The sequence below is a fragment of the Acanthochromis polyacanthus genome, chromosome 19 (assembly GCF_021347895.1).
Source record: "Acanthochromis polyacanthus isolate Apoly-LR-REF ecotype Palm Island chromosome 19, KAUST_Apoly_ChrSc, whole genome shotgun sequence".
Taxonomy (NCBI): domain Eukaryota; kingdom Metazoa; phylum Chordata; class Actinopteri; family Pomacentridae; genus Acanthochromis; species Acanthochromis polyacanthus.
This window is the reverse complement of record NC_067131.1, coordinates 9,178,093-9,195,593: the sequence shown is the minus strand read 5'-3', so window position 1 is coordinate 9,195,593 and position 17,501 is coordinate 9,178,093. Positions and strand designations below refer to the sequence as shown.

Sequence of the window (17,501 nt, the reverse complement as noted above, 5' to 3'; positions counted from 1 at the left end):
CCCTAAAGTTACAATCTAAACTCCTAGAAATCTGTACAATGGACACATTATTAATAAGAAACTGTTTTCTTGTTTGTTCAGGATTCTGCTGTTAGCCCCTATATGTTCTTATCTATACTCTTGTCCTTGGCCAAAGAAAACACAAAGTGATAAAAAACAAGGTGTTGGGAAAACAGTGAACACCATACAGGTTGGCAAAAACTCTAAATCGTTTTCAGAATCCTAATTTAGTTTTTTGAAAGGACAAAGTTCTGTTTTTGCTTCCCTAAGTGTTCTTTTTGATTTTATTCAGGGCCTATATTAAATCTAAATGTGCTAAATTGGTGGTGAGATTTTCCTTCATCCTGCCTGTAGCACTTGTCCTAATCTTTAGTGTTGATTTTACATCCTGTTAGTGGCTTTTTGTGCTGTACCCACACTTTAAATGTGCATCCGAGGCTTCGCCATTTATCATTTGGTTGATTAAAAATTAACAACAGTGGCAATTAAATTCACAGTGACAGGAGCTTCTATTATGACTGTACTGTATAATGTATAATTGTGTAATGTGTATTGTATAATTCAGCTCTGCAGGCTGATGGTTAGTCTGCACTACAGGCTTGATTACACAAATGTATCCATCCATCCATCCATCCATCCATCCATCCATCCATCCATCCATTCTCGATACACCGCTTTATCCTCACTAGGGTCGCGGGGGGTGCTGGAGCCTATCTAGACAAATGTATGCATATCATAATATAACTTCAGACTGCTTTGAATCAAATTTCTTGAGCATATTTTATATATTTGATGCTTTCATGGAATCTGCTCTTTCTTCCATCCATTCAGATACTTGAGAGGTTGCAGGCAGCAGTGTAATATTTATCCAAATGGCAAAACGGTAAGCCCCGCTCTTGATATTTTTCTCTCTTTGTACTTAGAACACATACATTGAAATCATCACAAAGAACCTGTAGCTTAAACTATTAGAAAAAAACAACCAAAACTCAGCTGCAAAGCCTTTGACATATAGCTTTTAAAAAAAGGATATGGTCGATAAATGTAGCATTATAATGTCGGGCAAATGGAATAAGAAATTCCCTCGACATGACATGAAAATTCACCTTGTGGCAGCCAGCGCAGGGCGCGCCACGTCAGCAGCCAGACAGGCCGACTGGATCTGACAGGTAAAAAGGGGAGATGATGGTTAGAAGGTGCTATTGTTTCATGCCGCTTTCTTGACCTGTCAGGTCCTGGCACAGAGGCCTGGATCGAGGACCTCCTTGTCACATGAAAACAGTCTTAAAAGGCCGTTATCCAGACTATGGTGATTGCTCCTGTTTAATTGATTTGCTTTGCACTGAGGCCTGTCACATTAATAATGGTTAAGTACAGCCCCAGTGTGTCACCCAGAGTGGTGCGTCTATCGGGAAATTAACAGCCTTAACTAACTGCTGTCTGCGAAGCAAGAACTTTAGAATCATATGAGATGCAAGGGGTTCATACTCAGCCCGAAACTATGATATTTATAATAAAACTGTTCTGTGTGGATGTGCAGCAGCTGTACATTCTGCTTCCCTGTCGTTTTCCCTCATATACATTTTTAAAGCCTGTCACAGTTTGACCTCTTCATTTAAGTAGCTATATGGGTATATTATATCCCCATCTCATTATGAGCTACCATCTAGAGTGAAACAGAGAGCTGCACTGACAAGTAAATGGTGCTGAGTGAATAAAACTCAGATTATGCTCCCTAGCACTTCACAGGAGCCTTTGACAGGTTGCACTAGACATTAAGTCTCTCTGATATTTCCATGACTGACTGACAGTTTGAAATTGCTGCCATCACCTTGATAGCACGGTAATGCACCTTGCATGTGGACTGTCTTTAAAGTGCAGGAAATTAGACTCCAAGTTGAGAGTCCCCTTTCAACCAAATATGACAAGAAAATAGACTGCTTTTCTTCTACGCCCAGAGAGGGAAAAAAGGCCCCACAGAAGCTGGCACAGAATAAGAGGTTATAGGCGAATGTGTCAGGAAGTATTACGGATATTATGTGTTTAAGACAGGACATTTCAGATACTTAGAAGTCATACCCATTCCCCTTGACTGCACCCGAGATATTTTCCTCCCCCCATCTGTGTCAAATACTGTGGCGTTGACTTCATTTGCAAGAGCTCAACTTGGAGCTGACATGAAGAACTTACACTATCTCGCCGGAAGTCAGACGACGGGAGAGCAGCATGACGGAGAGAGTTAGAAAAGTTGAGGTGCAGCCAAGATCGCGGCGGTGAAGGGTCTTTTTCACTTTGTCTTCTCAATTAGTTAAAGCTGGTCAGGAGTAGAAAGTAAAGCCTGTGGAGATTATATGCTGTCGTCCACTTGCCATCAGGTAGGTGAGGATCCTGGCGGGTTGTAGTCATGCTGTAGAGAAGAGTTAACTTCACCTAACCTCCCTGTTAGCACTGGAACCAGTCGCTCAATTCAACCTGACAGCTGCCATATCACTGGTTCAGAACTTTGTGGAAACTTCAAGAAGCTCCTGTGAGACCAACTGTGCTGTGCTTGTCTATTAGCTTTAGGGAAACTAGGAGTGCAATCATTTCCATGTTGATGACATCAAAGTATAAGGCATGGCTCGGTCTTGCTTGCAACAATTTTGAAGAATCTGTTAATTATTTCTTTGATTTCTGCCATAGTTTGTCTGAAACTAAAAAAAAAAAATACGATTCCCTAAAGTCCAATGGGTTGTCTCAAAAATTTTCCACTAGTTCCAAACTCTAAGATAATCACAACATGAAAATAGAGAAAAATTGGAAGCACAATATTTTGCATTGATATCAAAACTGAAAAATTTCTGTCATTGATTAATTGACTAATTGTGGCAACCCTCTCACTCACTTTATTTGTGTGAGTACTGGATCTGAATTGAGTTTAAAAGACGCCATGCGCTGTGCATTTGTTTGTAAGGCAGTCAGTGTAAAATCAACATTCTCCACATCGACACACATCCAGCACTGGATGTTGATCCCTCACATTTGCTTGTCTAGATTTAATTTATGGAGTCTAAGTCGGGGTGAAAATGTACAGGTAGCATGTTATGACGCTGGAGGCACTGTGCAGGTCGGGATGAATGTCTGTGATGGGCAGATTATTCAGAGTAAAGTAGGCCTAAAGAATGATCTTGTCACATTTCACAGGCAGGATTAGGGATACACAGGAGGAGTGCTTCACTCAGGAATTAGCGTCATGTGGTCGGCTGGAGACAAGCATGCAAGGTATTCGCCAAGACAGGCTTGGACACTTACTGCTCCATTTGTCTACTTAGTGATCAAATACCAAGGTTGATGGTTATTTCTCTGTCATTCGTGGTTTATGTGATATGTGTTCATCTGTATGTATTTTAATTTTTTGAAATTGTGTGAATTCCAGAGATCAGGACACCCTGCGGGCATCCAGAGCCCGGTTGCTTCTTTTTATACATATATTACATGCAAACAGATAAATTTACAACATATCAGATACAGCGGATGCCATCTTGATGTGTAGTGCATAGCAGCACCTACTATATTTATGTCTTTGCATTTTAAATGGAAGCCAGTGTGAGTGTCTTCAGGCTATCAGGATGAGCTATTACCACGATGATTGAAAAGTGAGGGAGCAAGCGAGCTAAAAGACAAAGTAGAAGAGGCCTGACAAATGAAATCAAACTTCATAAGACCTGCCAGTGGTGTCAGTTGTTATCCATATCTCAAGCGCATTATGGTACTGCAACGCAGCGTACTGCCTTCTCATCTGTCGGCTCAAATTCATCACATTCTCGACTGTTTCTTTTAAGTCACAAGTGTCAGTGTGAAGAGGAGTCTTAATTGACAACTGAGTGGCACAGACGTGGACCGCAGCCTTTATTTTGGTGCCAAGAAGGGTTGTGTTGTTTTGATGAGCTATTATTGGCAGAAGCCAGTAGCAGATAGCAGTCGGCCTGGAAATGGGAAGTGACATCAGACAGAGAGGAGCTTGTCATTGTCTTCAGGCGAGTTCAATCTTGCTGTAAGTTCAGAACAGCCTGTTGAAATGTCACTCAGGAGACTTTCTTATCATCTGAGAGGAGAAATTTGGGTTGATTTGGTGAAATTATGTAGACATCTGGCATCTGGTTTGTGAATAGCTAAAACAGGTTGGCATGATTTCAAGAAATTCTTTCTGGTAAATTAGATTTGTTATGTCGAACACGGAACGCTATCGTGAGCCTCCAGCCTTCATTTGCAGCACATTCAAGATCCGTTGCCCAATATTTGCTATGTTGTTTTTTTAACATTGTATTTATTTGTGAAATTTCACTTGAAAACTGACAGCATTTGGTTAAGGAAAACATAATTAAAGGGTTGGTTTGTCCAGATTGTTAAAAGTCTTCCATTAATGTTACTCGGCCATGCACATAGTTTTGATTCCATGTGTTTGGAAGGGTTTGAAGTTTTAATGTGTCTTCTGCTAGAAATATGTTTGTTGTGTTTAAAGCAAATGGGACATAAGGAAAAGGGCTTTTTCTTCTGGAGCAAATGGTTCCAATGAAATATATGCTCAATGAGGTCTGTGAATTACCCAGGGTACAGGGGATATATTTTTGAAAGAAGATGATGAAAGAAAGAGGCTGCTGGTGAGATTTTCAATGTGTTTCTTAGCCGTGATGATGCTGATTTGTCTATCAGCCTGTCAGTTCACCAATTTGATCAAGCCTAAAATATTTTGGATGAAGGGCCATTAATTTGGTACAGAGATTCATGTCCTCCAGAAGATGAATCCTGCCCACTTTTCATCCAGTGCCACCATGATTTTCACATTTTGAGTAAAATCTGAAGGTGAATAAAGATAAATTGGAATTGTAAATCCTTAACTTTTTATGTAGCACTATCAATAAGTCAACAGTTACAGTTGCACTGATTGATTCTCCACAACATATCAAATACTTTCAAAACAAATGATGATTGCTAGTAACACAGTGACAGAACCAATTTGATCTGAGATACATTTGCAGTTAAAAGTCAAATCTTAGTGCCAAAATTCCGAATAGCACAAACTCCAACTCAAAACTTTATTGAAATGCATTTGTCTTTTCTTGGTTTATATCTGTTTCATTTACAGTGAACTTTTCAACTTTTATCTTTTAGCATTCGTAGACTGTTTGTTGTGATGTGTAACCAATTGATGTGGGCAGGTCAGACCACAGAGTGACGACAAGTAGAGAGAGGTGGCTGCATCAGAGTTAAGGTAGCACATTTTAAAGCAAGCTTATTTTAATGGGAATCTAACCCTGTAAAGCCTGACCCATCAAAAAATCTGAAACAGCATAGCAACGATACAAATAATCAGAAAAATGTAGAATATCAGCTATGATAATCGACCAGACCAGTAACCAGTCGACCTTGTACCGATGTGCCTGAGTCCAGTGTCAGAGCTGCAGGCATGTCCGTAGATACCTGTTATAGTGCTGTGAACACTAGAAATTAACTTTCATTCAGTTCCATTGTACAAGGGTGAAGCACCCATTTCAAAGACGGATATCTTGAAATATGAACAAATAAAACCAAAACTCTCTGTTAAGAGTATCTGGCTACATACAACTAGGGGTAAATAAAAAAAAGTCTGTAATTTCAGGACCAGATTGCACTCATCATAGCAACTATTATAAACTATTGTTCAATACACACAGAGTATAACCAGTACTCCGAGCACATCTGGCATTTATAACCCGTTCACAGTAAATCAATGAGCCGTCTGTAACATGGAGCTCAATAGAACCACTTCATAATCACAATGTTGCCGTCTAATATTCACTCAGCTGGAGTACAGTGTAAATAAATAGCTCTCAGCACAGTGCATCTTACTGTACATTGATCATGAGCACGAGACCCCAGGCAACAATGCACAAAAGAAAAATGGCTTCCTTATTTTCACTCATCCGAGGCTCCGTGCAGCCCTTAATAGACAGAATCAGAATGTCTGCTGTGGTGTTGCAGGCTTTATGAGACCATTACCGCTTTTTATTGTGTATCCCTGGACTAATGGCTTTCTATAGTTCCTCTGATTTACGGCCTGTCAGCTTTGTGGCTGTCCATTAGAATGGGAGGTTGACATCTAGCCAGTGGTTGAAGTGCTCACTGTTGAAAATAAGGAAGTCGTGTCTCACACATAGACGCCAGGATCCTAAAACTCTCTGTTCCAAAACACATTCACAGGTTTTCTTTTTTCCTAGCCTGTTTTTGTCTTTTCATACGCTCCCCTTCTGCTTCAGAGGTGCTTTTATTTAGTCATTAAGTGACATAAATGACACACGTCTACAGTAGGTAGAAGGAAAATAGAAGTCTGTCAAATCCATTAACATGCATTAACACCGAATGTGTGAAAACAGCTGCATTAAACTGTGTTTTTTTTTAATGGATGCTTTATGATAGTGCATAAACTGTTGTCCAAGCTCTTAAACACATCATTAAATATTAGTTTGCCATTAGGATTTTATTTCTGCTTTGATTTGGTGATGTGTTTGTGGGATGGGTGGTATCCTTTCAGTAAAGTGCTGTATGAGTCATTCACACATAGTTATGGATTACGGATGCTGACATTAGAAAAATGTGGCAAATGCAGGTATTTTAAACTTCCAGAGTAATTCTGGTTTATTACAAATCATAGGTCATAGCTTTGGCCAACATCTGCGTCAATAATAATAAAATATTCTTACAAAAGCAATTCCTAAGGTCTAAGGTTTAATTTTTCTCCATTTTTTTTAATGGGGAGATGACATGCAGTGGAGTTTCCTCATGCATGTGAATCAGTGATCACAGCGATTACATGTCAGTGTGGCCCGTGATTTGATCATATTTAAACAAAGCTTCTGAGTAGTAGTAGTAAGTTCATCTGAAAGAGAAAACTAAGGTGAACAATAAATGGTGTCTGTTGTAAACATTCATTACAGTTCACAGACCAGCTCTGACTTTGTGAGATTAGTTAATAATTTTGCTCGGTAATCTCACTTAACTCTTCATGTCTGTTAGCAGTGTGCTGTGTTAGCAAATCTCCGCAACTACTGTCAAATTATGAAGCCTATAAGAGGTTATTGTCTAAACAAAGACTTTAAAAAGTTTGACATCCAAATATCACAATATAATAAACTGAAATTATCCTTCAGTATTAATGTTTAAGTTCTCTTTCAGAACAAATGTGAATTAAGAAAGTATAGAAAAAGGCCTTTTTCACAGCACAGACACTTTGACATATCGCAGTAGGAAAAGAACGGCTGCAAGTCATTACATTAATGTTGGCTATATTTTTGTTCCGTTGTTCCAGATTGAGGGTCATGTTATTGCTGGCTCACTGACATGGCTGACTGGGACACTTAAAATGAACAGAGCCATTATTAATGTTGAATACACAGCGGTCTCAGCTGCACCTGTGCGTCTACAAAAAGAAAAATGAAAATGTCTTTAGTGAAACTACAGCAGCCTTCTACATCGAATCAGATCAATATTTAAGTTCTTACCCAAATATTGAGTTAGATATTGATAAGTTCAGACAATGTGGGGCATTTCAAAAGTCAAAAACCACAAACATCTGAAATGAAAATCAGAAGTTTACTTGCTCCATGTTGCCTCTCCCTGCCAGCAGGAGCACATGCAGACAAACAGGAAGGAATGTTTAATTTAAAGGGGATCGTAAATGGATCACTGTACAAGAAAGCCACCTCAGACTTTTATCTCTGTTGGCTCTTGAATGACCTTTCATACTGCATTTTTTTATTTACAGCTAGACTAACTTTAAAGCTTTCTGAGTCGCAGGACAGCGCTCTTACCTCAGATAATCTGGCCTGAATCTTCCATAAACCTCACTTTATTAGCTCATACACAAAGATCATCCATGTGGAATTAGAGTAAAAAGAAATTAACCGTGACAATTTAACTTCCTTCAGATGTTCTGACAGGAAATCGCATCTTACAAAACACGCTCTGCAATTGTTGCACACTATGTTGTACATGATTAGCTAAATTTACCCTGAAAACCACAGATACCTCGCCAATATTTTACTGTTTTTCCTAATTGTTGGTGCTGTGTAAGAGGCTCAGTCGGGGTTGAGGCAGGTGATCCCTGATGGGGGTGGAGCTGGTCCTGCTTCACACAAAATCAATTCTGGCCTTTGGTGTTGGCAAGCCAGCGGGATAGGGGTGAGGAGGGGGAACACATGTCTGACACCTTCTGACTTTTTCATGAGGAACTGTTTGAAGTTTTAAACCCCCACAGAGGATTCTTGGGGCGATGAATATAAAAAGGGGTGCAGCTTAAAGCTCAGGCACATTATCATCAATGAAGTCTGTTCCGCAGTCTGATGAGGAAAGTCAAATAAGAGCTGTTAGAATTACTAACAATTTTACACGCTTCAAAAGCTGATTTATTAGAACATCACTATAATGAGTCTTCAGTGATGGTATGTGTTTTCCTTTATGATGGACATCCTTTCATTATAAGCTCCTCTTAAGTCGCCCTTGTCTCAAGTGGTTCTGTTCACGCGCTGTGGTGGGCACAAAGAAGAGGAGCATGACCTCAAAGCATCTTTTGTTGCCGAGGCAGTGAAGGGTGGTGACTGGGATTCATGTGATGGGGTGAGGAGGTGTGGTAGGTACTGAGGAGGGTGGGCTGACAATGACAAGCTTGAGTTCTGCAGTCCTGGTGGTCCTGTCCTTCAGCTGTGTCCGTGTAATAGCTCTGTACTGATGGTCACATGTTCATCTTAGGCTCTGAAGTCTTTTTGACTTGTATTTTAATGACTGATCTTCGACAGATATGTGGTTTGTGCTTGTTCTGATCTGATGGTTCTATTGAGCTTCAAGTCAGCTTGATGTGTCTTTTGTCCGCTGCACTCAGTTTCCTTGGCTAACCACTGCGCTTCCAGACCTCAACCTGGGCTGTTGTTTTGTGCTTCCGTAGAGGAGCTCGGATAACAGGGTTAATTCTGACACCTGATGTTGTTTAGTGTGAGGCCTTGTCAACATTAGTGCAGTTATTTTCCTAGACAGGTTTCTTCCTCCTCTGTTTATAAAAGAAATATGTCTGCGTGACCATTGTTTTACAGCATGTCTCCACACACACAAGAATGCAAAGAAACCTACTGTCGCTGTACTAAGCATGCAGTGCAAGTCTACGGCAATAATAAATCAAATTCTAGAGAAGAACAGTCTGTCATTTTATCGTTTCTGCAGAATTGAAAATGCATACACTGATGTTTTTGTGTGTCCGTGTAATGATGCAAGAATGCCAAGTTAAGAGCTAAGCAACGCAATGAAACCGTTGCATATATATGTATATGCCGTTGATGATGTTTCAGGTACATGCTCGTTATGCAAAAAATCTAGACATTAGAAGGTTTTCGAGTGACCTAAAACGTGATTTGGATGTGGATGAGAGACCCAAGCGTAAAGGAAAAAGTTTGCCTTTTAAAGCATTCATATTAGTGTGGAAAAAGATTTAGTCTTTTGTCTAAAAGTAGTTTTAGCTCACTTTAGCTATTTTCTTTTTTTTTGGTAGTTTTCTAATTTTAATTGGTGACATTTTAGTCAAATTTTTTGCATTTATTATTTCTTTAATAAATGACCACAGAGCACAGCTGTTGTCTTCACTGTGTTCCGTAACCATAGTAATGGGAGTTTTTTTATTATCATTATTATTTATTTTACCAGGTAAGCTCAGTTGAGAACAATTTCTCATTTACAATGATGACCTGGCAGGAAGAAAGATAGCAAATAAACAAGTACATATACAACAAAAGAGTTTATCTTATCAGTTGCGATGCTAGTGAGAAAGGTAGTGTCCATGTCTTTTTGCTGTGCAGTGGTACAACAGTCAGACTCTTCTCAGTTAACCAGAACTCAAGGACATGATAGATGCAGTTATGGCAATGAGAATCATCACAGGGTAGCCAAGTCCTAAAACGTATTCTGCTTTGTCATCTATTTTACTTTAAATGGGATCACAATTTACAAAACAGACATCATGCTGAGCTAACGAAGACTTGAAACTAGCAATTAAGACCGTTGACTCATTAGGAAAATGTGTACTGAGGTAACAAATCACATGAGAAGTAGGGTCATTTTCTCAGAGACTTCTATTCAATCAGACTTCTTTTCGCAACCAGAGGAGTCCAATATACATACAATAATTTTTCACTGTTCATTCATGTTTATGCATTCTTCAAAAATAATTGCAGTCATCAGCCAATTGTAAATAGTTTGTCACTCTTTTGTGATAGTTTTTTAAACCTGCTTCTTTAAAGCATTTTCTTCAAATAAAACATTCAAAATGTGCTTTATCTGAGTACTTCCTAGTCAGTCTATTTGTTTATTTTTTGTTGAAGAAAAGGACATATTTACAGCATCTTTTGCTAAATATGTCCTGATTGTAGCAGACACGCATTACATTGAACAGTGCTCCGACCCAAAGAAAGTGTCATTTGCTGACTTCCTCTAACAGATGCTCGTGCTTGTCTCGGGGAAGTGCAACGTCCTGGATCTGGTGGCACTGCCATATAACTGCTGTATAAATAGATTCCTATGACAGAGCCATTCATCTCCAGCCATGAACACATCAACATTAAAAGACAGCTCACCAAGACCTCTGCGCTTGTTAGGGCAAGATCAGCAGTCCAGATGCCCGAGATGTAAACTCGTGAAGGGAAGATTAATTTATCTGTCATCCCTGCCTTTGACAGTAGTTATAAATCTGATTTAGCTGTTGAGTGGGGGCCATGAAGAAGGGCAGTAGGACATTAAGATTTCAAAGGAGTGATATCAAGAGGACTAACTCGTGACTCACAGCCTGCCACAAACAGGTCAAAAGTTCTTGTGGGATGTGCTATGTGTGTGCAATGTGATGTTTTGCAACCTTTAAAAAAGAAAAAGGACTTATGCGTGTCTCTTCTTTTTTGTGTTGTTCTCAAAATGGTGCCGATCATGTGAGGCGTCTTGGCCAAGGAGCGGGCACACAGTGTCAAAGGAGCTATTTAGTGGTAGATGGATGGGAACAGACGATATGAGGTGGTCACATCCTGTGACCATCTGCACAGGAGTCATGCTAGTTATTCAGTTCGCACACAGATGCTCGGGCATAACATGACACTATCCAGAAATTTGGAAGCGTGACAGAATGTTTAGAGCCACAGTTCATGGAATGTTAAATGGATTCTGATATGCCGGCGTCTTCTGCACGTTCATTTGTGTTGTTTTGTTTTTTGCCAAATTTTTTTCTTAATGTAAACTCCTTGTTGTGAAATTTACTTTATCCACTTTTTAACTTCAACTTTGTCACTGTGAACTCACATTTTTCCCCCTGTTTATGTTAAATCAACGTCATCTTCTTCAGAGTTTTTAAGCCGTCTACAGCTATAGGTTCTGGCAGCGTCAACACTTTCCCGTGATGGAAACATTTACTTTCTTTTTTCTCCAGCTAAACCTACCAGAGGGTTAAGAAAACTCAGACGTTTGCTGGTGCTGAAATTGCTCCATGCATAACACACTGCTTTAAGATGCTTAAGGTGGGGATAAAATGTCATACCACATTAAACAGCTAAATGACCTGATCACAGCGATGTGTAGGTGGAGTGTGGGTGGGAGGGGCGGCACATGATGATGAATCTCTTTCTTTGAAGGCGTTTTCTTTTCAATGTGTCTGTGTTGCTTTCACTCAGATGAAACCACATTCTTTGTACAGCAAACAAGATGGTTTTGTGAAGAGAACAAAGAGTCAGTGGAGGCTTTTAGGGGAGTCTATTGTTGCTGTGCATATGGATGTCCATAGGGAAATGAATGTACTCTAAAGTCCTGTATACTTATGCTATTGTGCAAACTAGACATCTGGTCATCTGCAGTGCTGAACAGTGTAAACCTAATACTCTACTTGTGTATTTTATGTCATATTATCTTGTGCTATTTCACTGTTTTTCATAGAGAATATTGTGCTTACAGCAGTGCTGAAAAGTGCATTTAGTCAAGCACTGTACAGTTCTGAGGTACTTGGATTTTTGTAGAGGAATTCCATTTTATGTTACTTCTTATTTAAACTCCACTATATTTTGCTGTATATTTTGTATTTTGAAGCTTTAGTTACATAATTCTTTGGAGATTCAGAATATTTACAGAAACTAAAATCAAAAAATACATTTTGATCAGTTATTACAGATAATACTGTCTGGATATGAACATATAAAGATCTTTAATTGTTTGTAAATATTCCAAGTCAAATAAAGAGCAAGTGTTTTGAGTCAGTTAAACAGCAAGAATAGCAAATCTAGGGAGTTTTAAATGATAAAAAATAATAGAAATATTTATTACATGCAAGAATGTGCAATGTTCAGAGAAAGTACATGAAAACATATTATTCAAAATGAACACCATTGCAACCAGTTAGTGTAAAACACTGAAATGCTACTTTCAGTTTCAGGCATCATTAGCATTACTACTGCTACCACTGCTACTTAAATCCACTTTGTTTTTATGCTTTGACTTAGAATGACTAATTTAGCATTTCCTGAACCATGAAAGCAACAAATGACAGTTACAGGACAATGTTAATGCAACTGTTGTGCAGGTAGAGAAGAGTGATGAAGTCAGAAAACTGACGTTATGAATGCCAAGTTAAGGCAGAAATGGCTAACATTAGCCACCACAAGCAGAAACCAAGGGCAAATGAAGGTAGCATAGGTGACTAATTGCTTGTGAATGCAACTTCTTATTTCTAAATGGAAAATTGTGTTATTTCCTTTTTCCAAAGCTCCACTGGATTGAAGAAAAAGTCTGAATGCATTACACTTGGACTTTTACATCATGGTGCCACTACTTTTACCTCGGCAAATGTTGTGATTACTTAAGAAACCTCCGGTCTGCTGTTTAAAATCACAACTCATTTTTCATTCTCAGCTCCAGTAACTTACTAACTGCTAATAAAGTAAATTTCAGTGGTCTCCTCTCCCCAGTAAATGTCCATACATTACAGTACAAAGTAAGTCATAACATACTGCCGACTTAAGTGAACCTAATTACATTAATGATGGCATCAATTACTCCAGTGGTGCGGTTTGGCTGCTCTGGTGCATTTTTCCCAGCGCTGTGGCACGGAGGACAGTGGGAATTTTGATATGTCAGAGTGTGCAGGGCCAGAAGCAGGATTAATGGCCGCCTGCCTGCATCCAAGGTCCTTCAGCAGTAATTGCAAGCAGAATCTGACTCTCTGATCTCAGCAGCGGTATGCAACATGCCAAAACAGCCTGCCTTTGACAGATTGCCTTCCTGCAGTAATAACTTAAGCACGTTCGTTCTCTCAAATTAGGCATTGCATGCCTCCCACACCACAAAACAGAAGCAATGACTTCTTTCCACCTCCTCTGAATATATATCTTAGTATATATTTCGCTGCTTTGACAGATCTGACTTAAAATCCGTTCACAGAATCTGCTTTTGTTGGCTCTATCACTTCACCTGCAATTGACAAATGCTGAGAAATGAAATGTTTCGAATTAAAGATAGAGATATTAATCTCTTTTGGCTTTGCAGTGTGAACCTTTTTGAGAATCACGCTGAAACGTCTTTGGGGCGTTTTACTGTTTTAGCCACTCTGCTGTGTTAGCCTGTAGGCCTGTACAGGAATAAATCCCACTGTGGTTCTCTCTCTCATTCTCTCAGTTGATAGTTTGTGTCCAGCCTCAGGACAGAGGGACTCCTATGTGCTGCTCTGTGGTGGGTTGTGTTCTCTGGAGCAGTTAAAAGCCTGGCAGCTCCACCCCATGACTGTCCAAACACAGTCGACTCTAGGCATCCACATCAAACAGAGTTCTTTGCGAAGCCCATTGGAAAGTTAACCACGGGGTGCTGAGCTTATTTATTTATTTTCCACATATAAAAATGTGTCTGGCTTCAGATTCTTTTTATTTTTTTGGAGGCAAAATTCTCTCATTAGGGTTTGTAATTGACGGGACAAAGCTGTATTTGAAGAGCAGTTTTGACACTGCACCCGGTTCTACTCAGCTTTGCTGGATCAAGTCGAAAGCAAGATTCAGAGCGAGTAACAAGAAAAGACAAGTTAATGAAAGATTCTTTCAGTCTGCTCCTCAGCAGCGCTCAAAACGGACATGTTGGAGCGAAATGAACTTTCCCGGCAGTGTGTGCTTTAGAGCGCATGCATTGCAATCACTAATTCATCCTACCCTGAAATCTTTGACATTGACGTTCGAGGGTAGATGCTATGTGAAAATGTAAATAAACTTTAGAGGAGCTTTGGGTCAGTGTGGGATGAAATTTATAGTTTTGGCATTTACTCTACAGTCATCATTCATCCCCCTGTCGAGAGCAGAGGCCTTGATCAGCAGAGCCTCCATTGGCCCTCAGATGACCCGCAGCCTATCTGACCAGCTGTGGTTCAGATGCCTCAGTCTCAGATGTTCACATTTCTGTAATAACTGAGACTATTAACCCCTTCTGGACTGCGAATGCCTCAACAAGAAGGCATTTCTTTGTGACTGTCTCATTTCAGTGCTGCAGGAAATGCTTTTAAGATTTGGATTGTTGAAATCAACCTCAAAGGGTCAGTTCACCCAAACATCACACATACAAGACTTGAATTTTTTCCACAGCTGTTGTTGCATAAAGCCACCCAATATTGACTCAACAGAGAATTCAGTTGAGTAGATCACAATGTTACTGCTCTAAATCATCTAGAGACCTCATCTTGAACATTTTTGATGTGTCTGATTATTTAAAGGATCTAGTGCTTAATATTTCGGAAAGTATGTCGCTTTTCTAAGCACCACAAAGAAATTTCCCTTCTTTTGTATTTGTGTGGTGATCAGACTTTGACAAAGAAAACAAATCTATGTGCGTGATTAGATACAAAAAGAACAAAGTGTCTTCTTTTGTTGTTTGCATGAACCAGCCCTTTAAAGAGGAAAATAGGTGTCCAAACAGCAGCCTAGATTAATGGCTCTGGCAGCTGCTCTAAACTCTACACAGTATGTGCACCATGTAACAGAATGTACAGCCCTGTAAAAGCCAAATCAAAGTCTAATAATGAGAAGGTGGCCTTCAAGCATAGTGCCAATTATTTTAAATTGCTCCATTAAAGGCAGCAATCACAACTGTCATGTTAGCATCGGGACATAACCGCTCACTTCTGGTGGTTTGAGTTCATGTGGGTGTAACTGCACTGTAATAAACACATGCAGTTTTTCATAACCTCATGAAACAAATGATTTTGTTTGCTGACTGACTGCCATAACACAAAACTGACTGACAACAGGAAAGCTAGGCGTTTTCTCACTTCGACTGAGAGAACAAAACCTCTCGCTGTTTTTCCTCCTTTTAACAGGTGAGTGCTCCAGCTATTAATTTGTGTAGGGCCACCTACTTTAATTGGTCTTAATCTGGAGTGAGTGGCTTTGATCTCTCTGACAGTTTGACTGCATTAGCACGAGTGTGGAGGCTAATCCTGTGCGTAGCTTGTTCTTTTGGCGCAGCCAGAGGCCTGTCCAACGATAATATGTCAGCTGAGGGATAAGCCCTCATCAAACAACCAGGTCTAAGCTTCTGGAAAATGGGGGTTGAAGGGCCACCATCATGCTGTGCTTCAAACAAAGATGGAGACGTAAACCAGCACTGGCTTGCAGTTTATAACCGTTCAAACCTCAAGAGGAGCATTTTCCAAGGTTTTCACAGTTCGTGTCCTTTATGAAAACTTGTTTTTGTGTCTCAGCGTCTTATGTCCTGTGACCGCGGACTTCTTGCTTCATGATAAACACTACTGCATAGACTTGTAACCTCTAGCAGGTCGTGGGTATTACAATGAATTCTTTATTTCCAGTGTCCCACCGCTGATCATACACACACGGCATGCATGATCCACATGTCTACACAGTTGCTTTATCTGTGTTGTGTCATCTTATTAGGAAGTAACAAGCATATGAAGTGTTTGCCCTGAACTCGAACTGAACTCTTATGAATTATGATAACCATCTCACAGCCAACAATATCTGCTTTCAGGAAAGGAATAGAGAGATAGTGTTTGAAATGAAGAAAACAGCAGCTCTTGTGCGTACCCAGTGATTATATCACCCATCATGGTGATTTACTTATCACGACAGGCATATCTTGACTTCACTGGATCTTTTGTTTTTCTGTTTTGTGATAGAGGAATGTTAAGCTTCCTGCTTTTTTTTGGAATTGCATGTGAAAAGGTCACTTATGTCCATTAAAACGAATTCAAAGAAGAGGGTTAGAAAACAAATGAGTTCACAAAGCGGGTTGTGATCATAAAGCAGTGATAAAATTGTTGTTTTTTTCCTGCTTGTGCGGCTTGTAGGTTGAGTTGTTTTGAGTATTTTGATTAGAACTGACATTTATTGGGTCTGTTTCTCATTGGCTGAGAATACTCTATGCTGTTTGGGCCTTGAGTAAAGAAAACAAACATTAGGAATTTTAATTCAGAACTGATTTTTCCAATTCTTTTATGATGTGTTTTTCTATTAGCAGCTGAGTTAAATCACGTGTTTTTTGATCTTGCTACTAGCTACTAACTAGCTGTAGGATATGAACTGTATACAGCAGTGTCTGAATTGTTTTAACTAATCTATTTGGTTAGTATTATTACACCCAAGAAGAAACTACCCCCAATCTGTAACACTGCAACATAATGTATTTATACTTCCTTTTTTTTGTATGCATTTAACAAAATAAATATAGCATGTTAATGACTGAGGTTGATTATTTTATCTTTTGACAGACTAGACTGCTGTTTCTCCCTTTTCCCAGTCTTGATACTAAGCTAAGCTTGTTTCCTACTTGATGTAACTTCATATTTTCCTTATACATAGAGAAAAAAAGCAAGAGAGTGAACAACCATATTTCCTCTTTCTCATATTTCTTCCTTTGAAAAAGTTTCATATTGCCTGAGTTGGTAAACCTTAAGAAAAAGTACTCTCATTGTTTAGTTTTTTTCTTTCCCCTCCTATCATCTTTTGACCTCCAGATTGTAGTTTTTGAATGATCTACAACTATTCAACTGTATAACTCGTTTAAATTGGCACATTTACATCTTTTATGTAACAAACCCAAATTTGGTTAACCACATAATTTCTCTCATTTATCATTTTAAACGGCTGAACTATGTTATGGGGATCTCAATGCTTTGCCTGGACACACTGGATGCCACCTGTGAGCAGTCATCTGGCTGTATTTGTGGCTATTTGTCCGATCCGTCATCCATCAAAAAATAGCACAAATATTCAGTTCACCAGGGACACTATTGGAAGGTGACTCGCCAGTCGTGGGCACAAGGTAAAGATTAATCAAATGTTATGTGTACTATCACCAGCTGGCAGCACCAGCCTCTAAGCCTTTGAGTGAGTAAGTCCACAGAGAAGCCCGTGGCACAGCTGAGTTTGTCTTGTAAAAGTGCAGCTGTCCAAGACATGACAGCTACAGCATTAGCAGGGCCA

General features: G+C 39.5%; 1 long non-coding RNA gene across 1 annotated transcript in view; it reads left to right on the top strand.

Annotated features, from left to right (window-relative positions):
* Window positions 1-826: 826 nt before the first annotated feature.
* The window catches only part of LOC127531193 (uncharacterized), a 96,425-nt gene continuing 79,750 nt past the window's right edge, over window positions 827-17,501 (top strand). The window contains exon 1 of the long non-coding RNA XR_007938177.1: window positions 827-883. This is a non-coding gene — a long non-coding RNA (uncharacterized LOC127531193). The remainder of the gene's footprint in view (window positions 884-17,501) is intronic.